Source organism: Podarcis filfolensis (genome assembly GCF_964270895.1).
Source record: "Podarcis filfolensis genome assembly, chromosome: 6".
Classification (NCBI taxonomy): domain Eukaryota; kingdom Metazoa; phylum Chordata; class Lepidosauria; order Squamata; family Lacertidae; genus Podarcis; species Podarcis filfolensis.
In genome coordinates this window covers 26,156,982-26,176,991 of record NC_139609.1, presented here as the reverse complement: position 1 = coordinate 26,176,991, position 20,010 = coordinate 26,156,982, and the positions used below count along the sequence as shown (strand labels likewise).

Below are 20,010 nucleotides of genomic sequence, written 5' to 3'. Positions count from 1 at the left end.
TTCTGCACTCGTTCCTCTTCCCTTAATAATAATCAGTATTATTTGTCTAGCATTAGCTGTCTAGAGCAGGGGTTGTCTACCTGGTCCCTACCGCCCACTAGTGGCCGTTTCAAGATTCTAGGTGGGCGGTAGGGGGTTCTACGGCGGCACAAGCTGAATCCGCCTTCCCTCGAGCACTGGTGGGCGGTAAGGAAATTTTACGGTCAAGAAAGATGCATTAGTGGGTGGTAGGTATAAAAAGGTTGACTACCCCTAGTCTAGAGGGTGATCTTCAGAAATCTTGAATCATTTAGTCTTTTCTCTAATAAGCATGTGCATTGGTGATGAGTTTCTGCTGCCATTCTAGCAGCCTTGTAACTTAGAAAGGTCTAATAAAAATGTAAAAGGGCCCCTGATCATTAGGTCCAGTCGTGACCAACTCTGGGGTTGCGGCGCTCATCTCGCTTTATTGGCCGAGGGAGCTGGTCATGTGGCCAGCATGACTAAGCCGCTTCTGGTGAACCAGAGCAGCGCACGGAAACGCCGTTTACCTTCCCGCCAGAGCGGTACCTATTTACCTACTTGCACTTTGACATGCTTTTGAACTGCTAGGTTGGCAGGAGCAGGGACCGAGCAACAGGAGCTCACCCCATTGTGGGGATTTGAACTGCCGACCTTCTGATCGGCAAGTCCTAGGCTCTGTGGTTTAACCCACAGCACCACCCGCGTCCCGGAAAGGTCTAATATGGGACCACAATTAGTTTTCACGTCAAGAGGCGCCAAAGCCCAGTGGTATTAGCCCTCCATGTGGCTCATGCGCAGAGGCGCCAGCTGCTCCAGAGGATCAGGGGTGTGCGCAATGCAGTGTTGCATGATGTCCTGACATCAGACACACGACGTCGTCTGAATATTGAGAGGGCCCAGCCCCTTCAAAAAGTATATTAGGGGGCTTGAAACTGTCTCGGCCCCTAGGAGTCAGTGCCTGTGCTCATGTATGAATAGGACTTTTAAGTATGTGAAGTCAGAGCGAATTTACATGTGAGCTATGATAAAGTTTATTGCTTCAGATTACGATGAGGCTCTAAATACAACCTTTAAACTCAATTTCAAGTGTCACTCATTGGTTTAGAAAAGAAAGGAAGCAAGGGAAACACTCTAAAATAGACACTGAATCTCTCTTCACATATGCCAAGTAGGAAATCATAAGATATTTTTGTTTAAAGTATTTCATATGCAAATAGAGTTTGCAAAAAATATATATGTTTCCATTTGATAGTTTTTAGGTGCATCTTGCCTAGATCCTGGCGCATATGCAGATATACAAGTTAGTTATTTCTATTTTCATGGTCCTTTCTTTTAGAATAATGCACATTTTCTTGTGTGTCTCTTTGTTCTGCTACGGGCCTCTTAAAATTGATGTAGTTTAGGGCCTCAGTATGGCTTAATCGAGCCCTGAATGCATTGTCCAAAGGTGTATATCAGAGACAGAGAAGGCAATACTCAGATTCCTGCTACATACCATCCCTTTCTGTCCATGCTCTCTCACTAACCGGGAAGCTGTGCGACTCTCAGGTTTTCATTGAAGGAGCTTTCATTATTGCAAGTTCTTTGGACGGTGGAGTCTAGCAAATGCATTCTTTTGTCAGGTATTTAAGGGGCTTTATTGTATATTGTGTGTTTTGTTGGGAAACTACTGTAGCAATCATAAAAGGTCAGGGATTCTTGTTCTCTCAAGCCTGGGGCATTTTAGATATTTGCAGGTCTTGCACAATGTGGCCTCTTCTACATTTCATTGCCTGTAGACCTCAACTTGGCAAGAAAGGGGTTGGGGGGGCGCCTTTCTGGGTTGAGAGGGTAATTGAATTGCCAGGCGCAATGAGCCTTGAGCCTCCTTGAGGAAAAGGATGTCACTGGCTTTGGCGACACTGTGCTAGGTTTCCACATTTCTGCAAAGCCTAGGCCAGAACTTCCCTTCGTTACATCTCATACAATGGGATTACACAGCCCTGCTTTCCAAAGCATGCACACTATTCTGCCGTGTCCTTTCTAGTCAAGATTCGCCATAATGCGCAAACAGCCTATTTCTGTTGCGTTCGCTCCATAGGTGACAGACAACTTTGAGGTTCCCCGTACTGCGAATGCTTGTTTGGGAGAGGGAGGGAGAAGCAACAAGCATGCATTTTGTCACTACATAGCCTGCTACAGAAGATCAGACGTGTAAAGAAGTGATTTTGCTGAGAAGCTTGAAGGTATCATAATTTATTCATGCTTTCACTGGAGACAAGCCGTGTTAAAAAGCAAATGTTTGCTCAGCGTAAGAGCGGAAGGAACCGAGTGAGAATATGGGTGCCGTTCTCTGGTTTATTTCCCAGTCATGTCAGTGGGGCCCATCCTTCATGTGCTGTAGCCCAGATATCCTGAGGTCAGTGGCATGTAGTCAATGGACTATGGGAACTAGGCTAGTCCCCTAAAGGGTCCAAGAGTCCTGTTGCCACCTCTTGGACCCTTTAGGAGACCAGTGTGGTGTAGTGGTTAAGAGCAATAGACTCGTAATCTGGGGAACTGGTTTCACATCCCCGCTCCTCCACACGCAGCTGCTGGGTGACCTTGGGCTAGTCACACTTCTCTGAAGTCTCTCAGCCTCACTCACCTCACAGAGTGTTTGTTGTGGGGGAGGAAGGGAAAGGAGAATGTTAGCCGCTTTGAGACTCCTTCGGGTAGTGATAAAGCGGGATATCAAATCCAAACTCTTCTTCTTCTTCTTCTCTAAAGCCCACTCGGCTTTGGAAAGGAGGCAGCAGGGCTTTATTATAATTCAATAATAATATTTTTTTATTTATACCCTGCCCATCTGGCTGGGTTTCCCCAGTCACTCTGGGCGGCTTCCAACTGAATATTAAAAACAATGCAGCATCAGACATGAAAAACTTCCCTAAACAGGGCTGCTTTCAGTTGTCTTTTAAAAGTAAAATAGTTGTTTGTTGCCTTGACATCGGCTAGGAGGGCGTTCCGCAGGGCAGTTGCCACTACTGAGAAGACCCTCTGCCTGGTTCCCTGTAACCTCACTTCTCGCAGCGAGGGAACCGCCAGAAGGCCCTCGGCACTGGACCTCAGTTTCCGGGCTGGATAATGGTACCTCCTTCCCAGAGCTCAGGACGCTTCTGCCCGGCTTAGGGATGGAGGTGCGATGCTCACATGTGTGATGTCGGGACTCCTCTCAATCAGCCTTGCAAGCTGGCACCTCTAGTCCTAACTGTTCTGCTACAAAATAATAATAATCATTGCACAGCACTGCCTGAGGGGTGTATCGTGTGTGAGAAAACCAAGTGGAGAGAGTGAGGAAGTATAAAGGAAACAGAAAGGGCAGGGAAAGGAAGTCAGGGAGATGTAATTGCCCCTGCGCTCACTGCCAGTTCCCTGCAGCAGGCTGTGAGCCCACAACGGAAGTCACTCTTCAGAAGGAAGCACATTTTCCCTCCTCCTTTGCCCCCTTAGATTGATTGATTGAGCTGTCTTAGGGATCCGTTGGATCCTGAGTCAGACCCACTGCTGTTTCATTACAGCACAGAGGCTGAGCTGGACCAGATTGTTGTTCCAGGTCCAGGTTGGTACAATGCTTGGCCTGCCCTCTACTTTCTGTACTTGGCCAACAAGAGTGGCTTAGGCACAGTTGCAGCTGAGGGATCCTTGCTCCTCAACCAGAGCTTGAATTGTTCTGTGAGTCTCATTGGTTTCAGTGCAGCTTACTCTCAGATGAATGTGTATAGGATTGCAGATTACGTCTGCCTAACACCTGCACACCATCCTAAGGCTTACAAACTGTGCAGTGTGGGGCTCTGGCATTATACCCATCTTCTCCTCTCCTTTCCTCTTTATTTTTGCTTTTTTGCTTTGTATCCAGCATAAAGAAGTCTTATGGATAACTTGAAAGCTTGCTCATTATTTTGCGTCGTTTTAGTTATTCCTAATAACCCCTTTAATATTCTGATTGATCTAGTATTTAAACCTTTTCTCTTTCCAAATGTCTTATTCCTTCCCTTCTACTCCCCTTGCCCCCTCAAATTCATTCCCTTATTTACCTGCTTTCCATTCCTCTGGTCTACTGTTCCTCTTTCATCCTCCATCTTTCTCCCCCCCCCTTTCTTACTCCCTCTCTCCCTCTCCCTCAAATTATTTATTACTTCTGCTTTCTTCTCTCCTCTCTCCCCTTTTCCTCTGTTTTGTGTTTAATTCTTTCATTTAAGATTTAAAATGTAATGAAACACAGACGTTAGACGCAAGAGGGCCTGTTCTCAAAATGACAGCTCAAATTGTGCATGCAAATTGGAGACTGTGTGTGAAAGTCTGTACTCATTTGCACAAGCCATGCGCGCTCATGCATGCCATTTAAAACTGCTACATTTAATTTTAATAAGTGGGGCTTCAAGATAGTGTCTTTAATTTTCGATACAGGATAGATGTCACCTACATGCCACTGCAAATTGTTGCCAAAAATCATCTGCCAGAGTTCAGAAGCAAAATGATACAGGGAATCATTAATACGAGAAACTGATTATTATTATTATTATTTTTAAAAAGGAAACTAAAGCTGCTAGTATGCACTGAGTTATAATTACATAGAAATCTGCATTTTAATTAACCTTTCTTGAAGGATTTCTGGGGTGCTGGGTTTTTGAAAGTTGAATTTTATTCACTATTTTATGTGCATCTTGATATTTTTCCAGGTCGCTAAGTACAAAAGCATTCAGATGAAAAGTAAGGATGTTCTTGATGTATTTGAAACATTGACTTTTCTTAAGATATCTATCAGTACTTAATGTACTGAGATGGCTGACAGCTGGTTTCGGTTGCCATAGTGTAATTATGTAGAATAGACTGTCTCGATGACACCATTTCGATGAAAGAATATCTTGCATTCTCGATGACAAAGACTAAAGTGACAGTATAAGCACCAACTTATGGGGTTCTTTTTTCGTTAGCGGTGTAAAACTACAGGGTTGTTTTGGTGACGCAAGTCAAATGGTGCGATGTAACGATCAATGGCAAAATAAGAGGGATATTGATACCCTGTCAAGGTTTGCATTTGTTCCACTCCCCCTCTTCCAATTTAGTCTGTAGCCTGCATTACTGGAATTTGAAAATAATAGTTTTTAAAACCTTACGACAGTTCAAAGCTCAGCACTTTTCATTTCCGATTTAGAAAGCCATGACTTCTAGTTTAATGGGAGTTGGACAATGCAGTGGGTGGTATTCAAACATCTTGTTGCACCAGTGCAAAGATTTCCACTCCCTGTGTGCACCCTGCATCCTCCACCATTCTGTCACAGAGCGTTGGGGAAAACCCCAGGAGAGATTTAGCAGGAGGAGGAGAAATTTTCATTGCAAAAGTGTAAACCCTTGTGCTGAAGGAAGTGGTTATTTGGTTAGGCCATAATATAATACAGTGGTACAGTGGTACCTCGGGTTACAGACACTTCAGGTTACAGACTCCGCTAACCCAGAAATAGTACCTTGGGTTAAGAACTTTGCTTCAGGATGAGAACAGAAATCGTGCGGCGGCAGCAGGAGGCCCCATTAGCTAAAGTGGTACCTCAGGTTAAGAACAGTTTCAGGTTAAGAACAGACCTCCAGAACAAATTAAGTTCTTAACTTGAGGTACCACTGTACCTTGGTTCTCAAACTTAATCCGTTCCAGAAGTCTGTTCTAAAACCAAAGCATTCCAAAACCAAGGCATGCTTTCCCATAGAAAGTAATTCAAAACGGATTAATCGGTTCCAGACTTTTAAAAACAACCCCTAAAACAGCAATTTAACATGAATTTTACTATCTAACAAGACTATTGATTCATAAAATGAAAGCAATAATCAATGTACTCTATAAATAAAATAAATAAGACAGTATTGTCGATGATAAAATTTTTTTAAAAAAATTTCTTACCTGCACTATAGTCATTGTTTCGATGGGGGGCTTTTATCCATTTCTGTAGTCACACAATCAATCAATCAATCAATCAGTAGCTGAACTGGGTTACACACAGTCACAAAAACAAAGGAACCTCAAAAACAAAAACGCAAAATAAATAACAAAAACAAAAGCACCAAACTTAATCCATTTCGGAAGTCTGTTTGACTTCCGAACTGTTCGAAAAGCAAGGTGCAGCTTCTGATTGGCACAGGTGCCCCGGAAACAATAGCTGACAACCGTATCGGACGTTCGGCTTCTGAAAAACATTCACAAGAACACTTACTTCTGGGTTTTCGGTGTTTGGAAACCAAGGTGTTTGTGGACCAAGGCATTTGAGAACCAAGGTATGACTGTACCCACTTACCTGGAAGTAAGCTCCATTAACCTGAGTGGTGTTTACTTCTGAGTAGATGTGTAGAAGGAAGGGAGGGTTATATACAAGTAAGGCAGAGACAGAGTACTTATTTAAACCAACTGAATTTACTAACTTTCATCACAGCCCACAACATTGTTGCATACCACTCCAACCTCTGAGCAGTCAAGATTCCAGGGCTTCCGGGCAGGGGCACAGTGACTCCTATTGCAGCCTGGAGTAGGTGCATTTACGCACCGGAGCCTGCCACTTCTGCCCCTGGGTCAGGCCTGACCCGGCCGTGGCTTCCCTCGATGTGGGAACCTGTTGTCGGGGCGCCTGGTTGCATCCACTCAAAAAAAGGGTGCCTGGGGTTATCCCCCCACCATGCTACGCCACTGGTTCCAGGCATTTGTTCAGGGTTCAGTTTCCTTGGAATAAAGGACAGTGGGAACTGTGGTGTTTTTTATGGTTTATTTACACATATACACAGCCTGAACCTACAGTGGAGGGGCTCAAAGCATTAACACCCCCAGAAGGTCTTGTTTCTCTCTAATGCTGCTAATATTACTTGCTGATGAGCACAATGAAGAGTCAGTTGTCTTCTGGATGGTTACAGCTCACATAGAAATCGCCCACATTTTGAAACTCTCTGATAGTGGCTCTTTTGAGAAATGATACACCCATGGATGGGAAGTGGCCTTGTTGGGGGGAAATGAATCATGAATGAAGGATGTCAAGAAATTTGGCCAAACTTGATTACAGTGGTAACTTAATCTGTTCTGGAAGTCAGTTCTGAAACCAAAGCGTTCTTAAACCAAGCCATGCTTTCCCATAACAGTGGGGGACTCAATTTACACTCAACAGGAAGCGGAACATGTTCTGCTTCCAAGGCAAAGTTCACAAACCAAAACACCTCCTTCCGGGTTTGCAGCGTTCTTAATCCAAGATGTTCATAAACTAAGCTGTTCTTAAACCAAGGTACCACTGTATTTCTATGCAGTGTGGCAACTCCCCCCCCCATGTGAAAAACAGACCTTGTGTTCTTATACTGTTACAACCTCTGAGACCTTCTGGACACACACTCTAGGAATAAACAACAACAACCATTGAGATTCTGGGTGTGTAAATGCTGCATACGGTGCATTATTTTGACTATGTAATCTCTCCTTTTGTTTGCTTATTGTTCATTCAGTTTGTAACACTTAATAAAATTTCCTTAACTTTGAATTTATCATAATTAAACATTATGAAACTTTGGTAAATAAGAAACCCTCCACATTTGTGGCTTGGGGACCTTCTGTTAGCAACAAACAAAACACCAAACAGCCCCAGTTGAGCTCATGGAATCAGCTTCAGAGTTGCTTGGATCCTTACTGATAACCACTGGAGATATAATCATAATCCCGTATCAGGCACGACGTTGCACTTCATGCTCCGTCATCCTGAATTTGTCAGGCCTCGCCGTATCAAACGCCAACTGTGATGTGAACCAGAAAGCTTCCCTGTGTGTTTTTTTCAGGGGAGAATATGTACAATTTCGGAAGGCATTGTGCTAAGCAGCTGAATTAGCTGAACGCATAAACCTTTCAGACCTTGCTTTTCAATAGGGAAAGTTTTTGGGATGGAGTGACTGGAATGGGGACATTAGGGAAGCTCTTAATTTTAGGGAAGCTTTTAATGTTTAACAGACCGCTGTATTTTAATATTTTGTTGGAAGCTGCCCAGAGTGGCTGGAGAAACCCAGCCAGATGGGCAGAATAAATAAATTATTGTTATTATTATTATTATTATTATTATTATTATTATTATTAGGGACTGAATGTGTTCCCCTACACAGCTTGTGCCACCATGCATTTAGCTGAATGCCTGCGTAAGTCTCGAGAGATTGCCTGTTGCTTCTGGTATCCTCTGTGGGGAACATTCTCTTTCTCCTCCCACAAAAAAGCTCTGTATATAGTTTGCAAGTATTCATTGGAGCCTTTGGATTGTTGTAGAATTTCAGTTTTAGGGACTAAAAACTTAGGTACTAAAAATTGATCTGGAGGCATATAATTTGGACAAAAAACTTGGCTTCCAGGTGGAAAAATCAAAATTGGAAACAGAATTGTTAGATCCCAAAGTTAAAAATTTGTCAAGAATGTATAACTTGCTGTTGAAATGGAACACTCAGGATGAAACGGTGAAATCTGCTATGATTAAATGAGCACAAGATGTTGGACACAACATTATGATGGCTGACTGGGAACAGTTATGGACCACAGGTATGAAGTTTACGGCATGTAATGCCTTAAGAGAGAATTTAATGAAAATGATCTACAGGTGGTACATGACACCAGTCAAGCTTGCAAAAATTTACCATTTGCCCGATAATAAATGTTGGAAATGTAATGAGATTGAAGGTACATTCTTTCACCTTTGGTGGACATGCCCAAGGATTAAGACATTCTGGGATATGATTTATAATGAAATGAAAAAGGTATTTAAATATACCTTCCTGAAGAAACCAGAGGCCTTTCTCCTGGGCATGGTCGGCCAATTGGTGCCAAAGAAGGATAGAACTTTCTTTATGTATGCTACAACAGCAGCAAGAATACTTATCACAAAGCATTGGAAGACACAAGCTTTACCCACCCGGGAAGAATGGCAGATGAAGTTGATGGACTACATGGAACTGGCGGAAATGACTGGCAGAATCCAAGACCAGGGAGAAGAGTCGGTGGAAGAAGATTGGAAAAAAAATAAAGACTATTTACAGAAACACTGTAAAATTAATGAATGTTAGAAGGATGCTGGAATGAAGTTACAGTGGTGCCTCGCAAGACGAAATTAATTCGTTCCGCAAGTTTTTTCTTCTTGCGAGTTTTTCGTCTTGCGAAGCACGGTTTCCCATAGGAATGCATTGAAAATCAATTAATGCGTTCCTATGGAGACCGCCTTCAGACCAGGTCCGGGGACAGTCTGTCCCCAGACCTCTTCTGAAGGCTGGCGGGGGGAGAATGACTTTTCTCCCCACCGCCAGCCTTCAGAACAGCCTTCTGAATTCACCAATAAGTTGCAAAGCTTCCTTGGTGAATATATCCTAGTATAGCACTATGTACACAGCAATCCAAATCTAATCCAAATAATTTTATTGTACCAGCCACTGACCATGACAATAAATAGATCTACTAGAACTATTTTAACACAAGGCTAGCTGTCTGAATTCTACCATTTCAATTGGTCTCTATTTTAGATTTGCTCACTTCCTTGCAGCAGAAAATGAACTAGGGTTATTATTACTTTAAAATTCCATCTGAAGATTGCAGGGCGATTCATGACATACTTTTTTGGTGTAGGTTTCAGTAAAAATCAGCGGGATTTATTTCCATGCCAAGGCTGTTTAGGATTTTGCTACCAGTTGTGAGCCATTAGTTCCATTCTAATTATGCAGAATGCAGACTTACAGTCACTGTGCATTTGAGAAAGTTACAATATCAGGAAGTTTCAGTGTGGAATATAAATAATGGATGCCAGAGTTGGAGGACAGTCTAAATGGTACGAGCATTTCCTGATAGAAAACGCAATTTCTTCTGGTCTAACAGTATTGATCCTACATCTTTTAATAGGTTTTCTCTAGTAAAAACATTCTCATTTACATGCATATTATGTAATGCTTCCAAGTGATACATGTGAAGATCCACCTCTGTCTGCTACCAATTATTGATGTCTGTTTAAGGCTGGCTTCTGTTCTCTTGGTTACCAATGCAGTACTTATTGACATTTTGATAAAGGAAACCACAAAACATCCTATCCACTTAGATGCATGCCTTCCTGTGGAATTGCCCAGGAGAAGGCATTTTGTAAACAAGGCATGAGCAGGCATCTATTTAATTAAAAACATTTACAAAGCATTCTGGTTCCAAACCCATTTTTATTGATGAATAATGGTAAACGTCAGACTTCCCTGAATAATCATAATTCATTTTGGAACCTATCTTCCTGATGCAGCCATGGAGTCTTGCTACCTTCTTCATGTTCAGTTAAATCTTATTGGAGATCACAGCATGCTTGGGAAAGGCTGTAGTGTCTGCAGTAAATCATTTGGTTTCATTTGTGAGGAATGTGGCTTTGTTGTCTGGTCTGGCACAGAATGGGGAGCTCCAGTTTATTCAGCAGTAAAAAGGAAACCCAAGTCAAAGGGATTCAAGTTAGGGTGGTCTGTGAAAGTTTGTAAAATGCTATAAGTTGCAAAGCTTCCTTGGTGAATTTTGATTTGACTTGTAACATTTATAGAGACTGGCATGAGGGATGGGGGAGAAAACTGTTCAGTTTGAATTTTAACGCCAACCTACCTAATTCGTATTTCTCCAACCAACATGTAAACCGAAACATGGCTATCAAAATTCACATCTCTCTGAATTTTGCAATGCAGTTCTCCAACCCAAAGTTGCACATGGGGAAATTGTGCATTGAAATTCTTATATTCATAAAAAAATTGCATTGTATTTAGGGAAATTGCTTGCATATAAGATGCAACCGAAATGCTTACAGATTTTTATGCAGGCTTTTTTTTTTTAAAAAAAAGAAGTTTATGCACTGATGTGGAAATGGGATAAACCAAATATAAGACTTAAAACTTAAAACTTAAAATCCAAAAGAAACTGAAATTGTCAGGTTTACCCTTCCCTAACTGGTGTCATGTCATAATGTTTTTAAAAAATTAGTTAGAAGGGTTCATATCAAATCTTACCTCAGCCATTAAGTCGCTGAGTAACCTTAATCATCCCTGTAGCAGGGGGATAATGATATGAAGCATGGGTGAAGAATACTGGTTGGCATATGGGGGGTGGGAAAGCTCAGTTCAAAAATCGCTCCATGCCACGCCCAGCCCTCATCCGAATGCTACATTGCCTCCTTGCTTGAATTTTGCAAATTTACCAAGTTCTGACATGAGAGAGGAGGGAAATGAACAACCTAAACTAAATCTCGTTTCTAAGCTCTTCTTGAGTTTTAGAATATTTATAACACTGTGAATGCTGGGAAGTTCTTATTTCTTCTGGCTTTTTGATCAGGAAAAAATTAGGAAAATATTATCCTGGACTGGATGTCTCCGAGCTTGGCGAAATGCCAGGAACAAACATTGTCAGACACAAACTTTCAATGATTATTTCCCCAAAAGGCTGAGAGACTCAGCCCATTCCATTCTATTCTATCTCTACCAGAATGAAAGTTTAATGTATTTTTAACCCGGTTTTCTTGGTTTAGGCCCACAGGCCATAGACTCACCACCCCTGAGTTATATAAATAATATTGCATGATGCTTGAATCCATCTGTGAAAGAGGCTGAGAGTGAGAGATGGGTGACACAAGACAGGGGAGGGGGAAGAAATAGATGTGTGACAGAGAATGGAATCGTGGATGGAGTGGGATCATGGGAAGGTGAGGAATTCTTCCATAATTCATTGATTGGAGGGAGGATTGTATGTGGTGTCATTTACCAGCCAAAGCATTGTTTACACACCTATTACATATTGGTGACACTATTGTAATGCAGCACTTGGAGTAAGGTGGGCAATAGTGTTAATTCTATCATAGACTGAAGCATAAACAAACAACAAAAATATTTCAAGCTACAGGAAGTTGATTTGCATTAAACCTCCTCAAGAACTTCTACCAGTACTAACAGTTCAACCACTGATAAGGTGGGAAGGATTTCACCTCTTTTGTGCTTAACAAATGTTGCCTTACCTCTAAAATAGCCGTTAGCAATGTACTCGAGATATGTCAGTGTAAGGGAAATGCTGGTTTTTTAACTGTTGGGCTGTCCCTTAGTGAGAAACAGACTTGTTTGTAGTGGTTTAATACTCTTAGGGGTGTATAGAGAAGTTAAAATACAGTAGCCCCTCACCCTGTCAAGGAAGTGGGAACTTAGCCTACAGCTCCTTAGCATTCTATATTTTTTAATTCTTCAACAAACTGTAAGATATATTTTTTAAAAAAACAAACAAACCCAGAACTCTCTGTTTTTCTTAAGAAAAATGCCTACCGTTTTATAACATACCTTTAGGAAATGTGCTGATTTAACAAGCAAGGTATGTGACTGACCCGCTTAAACATTTAACAAAGGCCATATCCTTGTGGCAATATCCAGTAGTCTCCATTTTAGTGACCAGGTGTAAATGAGGCAAATGTCAAGCACCATTCTTTTCAGGCAGCCTATGTGCTAACACTAAGCAGCTTGTGAAATCTGTGCTAGAAGGGGTTAGATGTTTGTCCAGCTTCCATTTACCTCATTTCAGAAAGTCCGTGCAAGTGTGTAGATATTTGCCCATTGCAATTCAATGGAAGTGTAGGGTCATCGGCAGGTTTATCACCAGCTATTAGCAATGACAACTAAATGGGATCCCCATGTTCAGATATGAAACCTTTGATTGCCAGATGCTGGGAGCAAACAGGAGAAGGCTGTCACTGTAACACCAAGCTTGTAGGCTTCCCAGGGCATCTCTCTTGTCTGCTATCGGCAACTGAATTTTGGAGTATATTACTTTTGGCCTAGTCCCACAAGGCAATTTTTAGTCACAGTGTGCTCTAAATAGAGAGCAGAGTGGAAACAATCTGAGGCAGACCAAAGGTGACCATCATTGTAGAGAAGGCTAGAAATGCCAACAAGCCACACATAGGGAATGGGGAGGGGAGAAGGCTAAAAACTTAAAATCTAGGGTCATGTTCCCTTAAACACTGGTGCAGAATTTCTTCCCAAGGGCCACCAGATCTTGAAAGAGATAGACTTTCCATAGACTTTCAAAGAAAGTGGACTATAAGGGCCTAATCACTTCTTCTGCATGCCAGCTAAGAGGCTTGGGTAGATGGTCATGGAGAAAATCCCTGCTTGAGACCCCGTAGAGCATTCAGACGTGAGGATTATTGTGCTAGTTTTCCTGATTCTAATGCCAGTTTTTCTATCCTGGATTCTAACAATCCTTTGACACTGCATTGCTGGTTGAGTTATGGAACTGGTGCTTTTGGATCGCTTATAGTGCCATGTCATGCTAAATTTTACATGGCAGGGAAGAACTGTATGCTGGAATACCACCTGAAGTTTTATTGCATGAATTTACAATGCAAAACTCCAGTGATTTTCTTGGTTAACAGGGTTGCAAACAGATTTGTTCCTGCAAACAAATAACATGGAAATGAGCGCTAAGCTGAGTGGCTTCTGTGTCATGTGACAGGTCACATAAAATGTGGAAATTGTGACGACAGAATACAGTGCTGTCCAAAGGCAGCCTGAGTTACACTGGCCTAGCTAGATTAATACTCTCAGTATAAGGCAAGGGTAGGCAACATGATATGCTTGGGATGTTATGGACTACAGTTCCCACCATCCCTTGCCATTTGGTCATGCTGCCTGGGGCTGATGGGAGTTGGAGTCCACAACATCTGGAGGACACTGTGTTGGCTTCCTAACATATTTGAGTTCAGTGTTTTCATTTTGGCACCCTTTATGCCACTGAGGGTAGTGGGAGTTCATAGATGCCAAAGGCATATGGTTCATTATTTGTGTTTGGTGAAACTCTCTTTAATGTGCTGCGGCCAGTACTTTTAAAGAACTGTGTTCTGAACCTCAGGTCAAAAGGAGGGCTCATGGGAGTGGTTGGGTTCAAGATGTCGAAAACAGCAGAGTGATCAGTTCTAATGCTTTATTAAAGAAGGTGTAGACCAGATTTCCCAAACTTGGGTCTCCAGCTGTTTTGTGAATTCCCAACATCCCTGACCACTGGTCCTGTTAGCTAGGGATGGTAGAGTTGTAGTTCCAAAGCAGCTGGAGACCCAAGTTTGGGAAACACTGGTGTAGACTTACAACAAAGCAGCCTGCCAGGTTTCCTAGCCTTGGCAGGCACGGGGCAGACATCACAGCAAAGAGATTGTCTGCACCCAAGGAAACGTATGCACATTCTTTATACACAAAGCAGCATGCGTCACTCTAGCCAGGACTTCCCATCACTCCACCTGACCAGATGAGGGCATAGGTGGCAAATACCCAAATCTTTGAGAGAGTTCCCCTTTATGGGCTCAGTGGACAGCACCTGCAGACCACAGATACTGTAAGGATAACATCAAAACAAACCAATGAGCTTATATCAAAGTAGTAGTAGTAATAATAATAATAATAATAATAATAATAATAATAATAATAATAATATTTATACCCCACCCATCTGGCTGGGTTTCCCCAGCCACTCTGGGTGGCTTGCAGCAAAATATTAAAATACAACAATTCATCAAATATTAAAAGCTTCCCTAAAGAGGGCTAAAAGTCAGATAGTTTTTATTTCCTTGACATCTGATGGGAACGTGTTCCACAGGGCAGGTGCCACTACCGAGAAGGTCCTCTGCCTGGTTCTCTGTAACTTCGCTTCTCACAGTGAGGGAACCGCCAGAAGGCCCTTGGCGCTGGACCTCAGTGTCCAGGCAGATTGATGGTTGTGGAGACGCTCCTTCAGATATACTGGGCTGAGGCCATTTAGGTGAATATATAGTGAATATAAGCATTTATGAGCTCCATGCTACAACAACTACCAATTAATTGTGGGGTTATCTTGACTACCAAGATGGAACATCCGGAGCAGACACCTTTGCTTCAACAAAAACTGCCCTTCAACTTATACATTTATTGTATTGTATTGGCCCATGGTTGGAAAAATTAATAATGAACAGCTCAGAGAAGGAAATATTTTTGATCCCGGCAGGGCTTAATCTAACTTAAGAGATGAAGCAGCATTTCTTCCCAGTACTGAATGCTGCCTTTAGATGTCAGTAACTTGCTTACAGCTGCCTAGAAATTAATAGAAAATCACCTTTTGATTATTATTTTATCGGATTGTTTATATACAAAGTGTTTTACAATTCTGCATGATAACCATCATTGTTAGTCCAACTGACCATCAGGGTGACTTACCAATGGACTTGTAGAATTGTCTCCCAAGGTTTTAAGCAGAAACCCAGCACTCAGATCACTGAATTTCTGTGGCTCTTCCCAGTATCTTCATCACTGCAGCCAGTATCATAATTAACACAGGCTATAACCAGCCATATTGTTGGTAAATTAAGTAGGCATCGGTTTGCCAACACTTCCCTCTGAATTGTTTATGGGAGAAAATCATGTTTATCTGGAGCTCTCTATTAGAGTTCTCTAATTAGTCTATTAATCTCCATTAGCCTCTAATTGAGATTCTTCCTTATTTCTAGGTTCTTTATGTCCCCAATATATTTTTTTTTCATTTCATGTTACATGACTCTTTCAGACAGGATAGTAACAGTGACAAGTTTCATATGGTGCCCATCTGTCTAATTATGTAGGACAAGGAAGGTGTAAGTGCCCTGAATTTATCTTTCAGTTCTTCTGAAAGTGGTTCATGCCATCATTTTGGACACAATGGTGAAAGTGCTTGTGGGAGCTTTCATGGCTATTGAAATCAGCATAACCACTAAGTAAATTGTTTAATTGGTAATTATTCACATTTGCCCATTTAATTAAAGTTTTGGTGCATTTATGAGCTCTGAAATAATTTGAAAGTGAACTGCAAAATGCATCAACTACAATCAAATGCAGAATTAGGGATGTTGGATTGTGGCTGTTCCCTTTAATACATTTGTTGTGTTACTGTGTTAGTCTCTAATAGCGTGGAAGTCCACAATGCATATCTCACTGTAGTTGTAACAGTCCATATAAAATGTACATAATGGCTTTAAATCCAATGAATAATGCATCTTGGCATAAATTTAATCACAATAATAATCCAGTAACAGAGGAAAACAATCAACATTTGAATTTACATAATGGAAGTATTCTAATGAAGATGCCACACAAGTATATTAGTATGTGAAAATTTGTCTTTTAACCATTATATAATTAATTGTGTTTTAGAGGAAAGCACAGGGGGGAAAAAACAAATAGCCACCTGTTGAATTGGTTGCAATTTGATTTCCATGAAGAACATTTAGTTAATAAATTAAAATGGATAGTGATTTGCATATACTGATTTGGCAGTTGTAAATAAATACCTTTTTAGATTTCAGCCTCAGTGTAAAAGACATCTGGTTTGATATTTCAACTTCCATCATGTGCTAAAAGGCTTTAGAATTTTGACAAATAAATTAAGCTATACTTTCATGCATTATTCCCTTTAAAATGACAGTGTGTAGCTTTCTGGTTACCAGCTAGATTGACTAGAATGCTAATGTGAGGCAGTCTGCAGGAAGGGTGACATAAAACTTCTTCACTCTCCCTTAGCCACTTGGTTGCCACTGTGGTGCTCATAGAGCAGCAACAATGGGGATAAAAAAACCCAATAAAGCAATGGGGAACTTGTGGCCATCCAGATATTGCTGGACTCCAACTCCCATCAGCCCCAGCCAACATTGTCAATGGTCAAGGATGATGGGAGTCGGAGTGCAGCAACATCTGAACAGCAGCGTGCCCATTCCTGTTATAGACAGTGGCGGGTGATGCGGTGGTCTAAACCACTGAGCCTCTCAGGCTTGCTGATCAGAAGGTCGGTGGTTTGAATCCCCATGATGGAGTGAGCTTCCGTTGCTCTGTCTCAGCTCCTGCCAACCTAGCAGTTCGAAAGCATTCCAGTGCAAGTAGATAAATAGGTACTGCTGTGGCAGGAAGGTAAATGGCGTTTCCGTGCGCTCTGGTTTTCGTCACCGTGTCCTGTTGCGCCAGAAGCAGTTTAGTCATGCTGGCCACATGACCCGGAAAGTTGTCTGTGGACAAACGCCGGCTCCCTCAGCCTGAAAGTGAGATGAGCGCTGCAATCCCACAGTCGCCTTTGACCTAACTTAACTTTTACCTTCTAGACTGTGGATTCCAAAGCCTAGAGTGCAACCTATTTATTTACTTGTTTAAAATTGGATTTTCCCAATAATCTTTAATGAAAAGCTGCTTAAATAATGTCTGCTGCCAGTTTGCTCTCTGATGTCTGATGGGCAATGTTTAATGTGGACATGTTTAAGTGATGCATAGACACATGGATGATGCAACCTGTGTGTATATCTGGCACTTTCCTCTTTTCCTGTAGTTGTCCACTTGCGAATACAGCTGCCACTGAAATCCACCAGTATCTGATTCTTCCATTCCAGCCATTTGGAATATTATTTCATACTCTAGGCAGGCTTATTGAAATCCACAAAGGCACATTCTGTAATCTGTTCATCCAAAATGCTTCTGTTGGGGCCATGCGTTTTCTATGTGCAGCCTGCATCCTCACAATATCTGTCATCATAGTGACATTTTTAATATTTTCACGCCAAAGCACCTCTTCTCATCTTGCCCAGTCCTGTGAAATCACTTTTTTATTTTTTTGGAAGATGTCCCATTTATGTTATTTTTAAAAACACATTTACTCCTACACATAGTCCATGTTTCTTTTTCATTCAGACTCAAATTAACAGAGTCCTTGAGGCTGCATGCAACTGTCTGAGGCTACCTGGAGCCAAACAACTAATAAAGCAGCAAATAAAGTGAGCACATTTGCAACATGGCAGATTTCCAAATTACCTGCGGATTTTCTATGGAAATGCATTGCTTGGTGCTAGGAAGACAGAATTGGCAATAAACAAAGTTTGTGTAGGTGAAATGTTTTCCTAGCTCCCTCTGCCCTGCCGCCTTTTAATTTGTATGGAGCGATATAATGGTTCTTCATAATGAGGTAGCTAGTTGAAGCTAAAATATTTCCTCTATTCATTCCTCATGTCAGCAGCCCACTGATGCCCTCTTCTCTGACTGGTATTCCCCTGGTGGCAAGCTGGAACAAGCTGGTGGAAGGAAGAGCAGGAGAGCTCTGCCTTTGTCTCCTACACACCTTTTTGGTGTCTGGCAACCCGTAGGAAATTATGGTTCAGGGGTAATGTGCTCTGAGTGTCAGTTGCTAGGAGAAGGGCAGTTACCATCTTGCTTTGCTTGTGGGCTTCCATGGCTGTCCATTGTTAGATGCAGTGCAGTAAACCTGAAGATCCTCAGGTGGTTAAGATGGGCTCTTATGTTCTTGAGAAGGTGCTGCAATCCACTTTTAAAACAGAAGGGATTCTCATTGTTACTACCACATTAAAGCCCCAGATTTCCAACAGTGAGCTCAAGGTTGGGTACATGTTTTGTCCTCATTTTATGCTCACACTAATCCTGTGACATAGGTAGGGCTGAGACAGTATGACTGGCCCATGAGGAACCTCTTGACTGAGTTAAGATTTGAACCTAGTTTTCCCCAGGTCTAGGTCCCATCTACAGTGGTACCTTGGGTTACAGATGCATCAGGTTATAGCCGCTTCAGGTTACAGACTCTGCTAACCCAGAAATATTACCTCGGGTTAAGAATTTGCTTCAGGATGAGAACAGAAATCGTGCGGTGGCGGCGCAGTGGGAGGACCAATTAGCTAAAGTGGTACCTCAGGTTAAGAACAGTTTGAGGTTAAGAACAGACCTCCAGAACAAATTAAGTTCTTAACCGAGTACCACTGTAACAGGTACCACTGTAAAAAAAGGTAAAAATGTAAAGGACTCCTGGACGGTTAAGTCCAGGCAAAGGCAACTGGACTTCCCTTCAGGCCAAGAGAGCCAGCGTTTGTCCACAGACAGCTTTCTGAGTCATGTGGCCAGCATGACTAAACCGCTTCTGGCACAACAGGACACCGTGACGGAAACCAGAGTGTACAGAAACACTGTTTACCTTCCCAGTGAAGTGGGAAGGTATTTATCTACTTGCACTGGTGTGCTTTCGAACTGCTAGGTGGCATGAGGTGGGACAGAGCAATGGAAGCTCACTCCATCGTGGGGATTTGAACCGCCAACCTTCTGATCGGCAAGCCCAAGAGGCTCAGTGGTTTAGACCACAGCACCATCCGCGTCCCTTTCCCATCTGCACCGTACATGTAAAGCACATTGCTTCTGCCCCCACCCCATCCCCGGAATGCTAAGAACCACACTGTACCCATCAGAGAACTAAAATTCCCAGCGCCCTTAACAAACTACGTTCCTAGGACTCTTTGGGGGATGTACAGTAGGATTGTGTCTTACATGGCGGTTGGTTCCAAGGGTTCTGCGTATATGCAAAAATGCTTATACTCAAATCCTTAGAACCAAACCGCCTGCAATCATCTTGAGGCTTCAGGTACTGGTGTGCTGTTTCCAAAAGTCCCAGGATGCTCCCGTGAGATCTCATGGGGTCGTTCAAGTTCCCGCAATATGTTGCAGGCGCTTCCCAGACCTGGCATGATTAGAGAGCCTTGGTTTCCAAGGCAAGATCTCACTTGGTGTTTGAGTTCCCACGAGATGTCATGCGAGCAATCCAGACTTGGTGTGGACAGACCCTCTGCATTTAACATACAGGATTTCAACTAGCTGACCTACAACTGTGTATAGTTGAGATCACACAAGTTAAATGTGTGTAAGATGTGATCATACTGTAATGTACTTAAGTGCTTGTAATGTAATGTGACTCTTCTTCAGTACTGTAACCACTGCACAACATGACCCCATTAATTCTGAGTAGATGCCTTGGGTTGCCATTTCAAGCAGCAGGAATGTGTTGTCAGGGGCTTTTCCCGGAGTATTGACCTTATTGAGGGCACTGCAAGCTGTTCCTTGCCTGCCCTTGGACACATATTGAGGAAACAACGGGTACAGATAAATCATAGAATTATAAAATCATAGAAACTTTTTTGCTGCATC

General features: G+C 42.2%; 1 protein-coding gene across 6 annotated transcripts in view; it reads left to right on the top strand.

Moving 5' to 3' along the window:
* The window catches only part of DPYD (dihydropyrimidine dehydrogenase), a 512,239-nt gene that overhangs the window by 140,717 nt on the left and 351,512 nt on the right, over window positions 1–20,010 (top strand). The window lies entirely within an intron of this gene.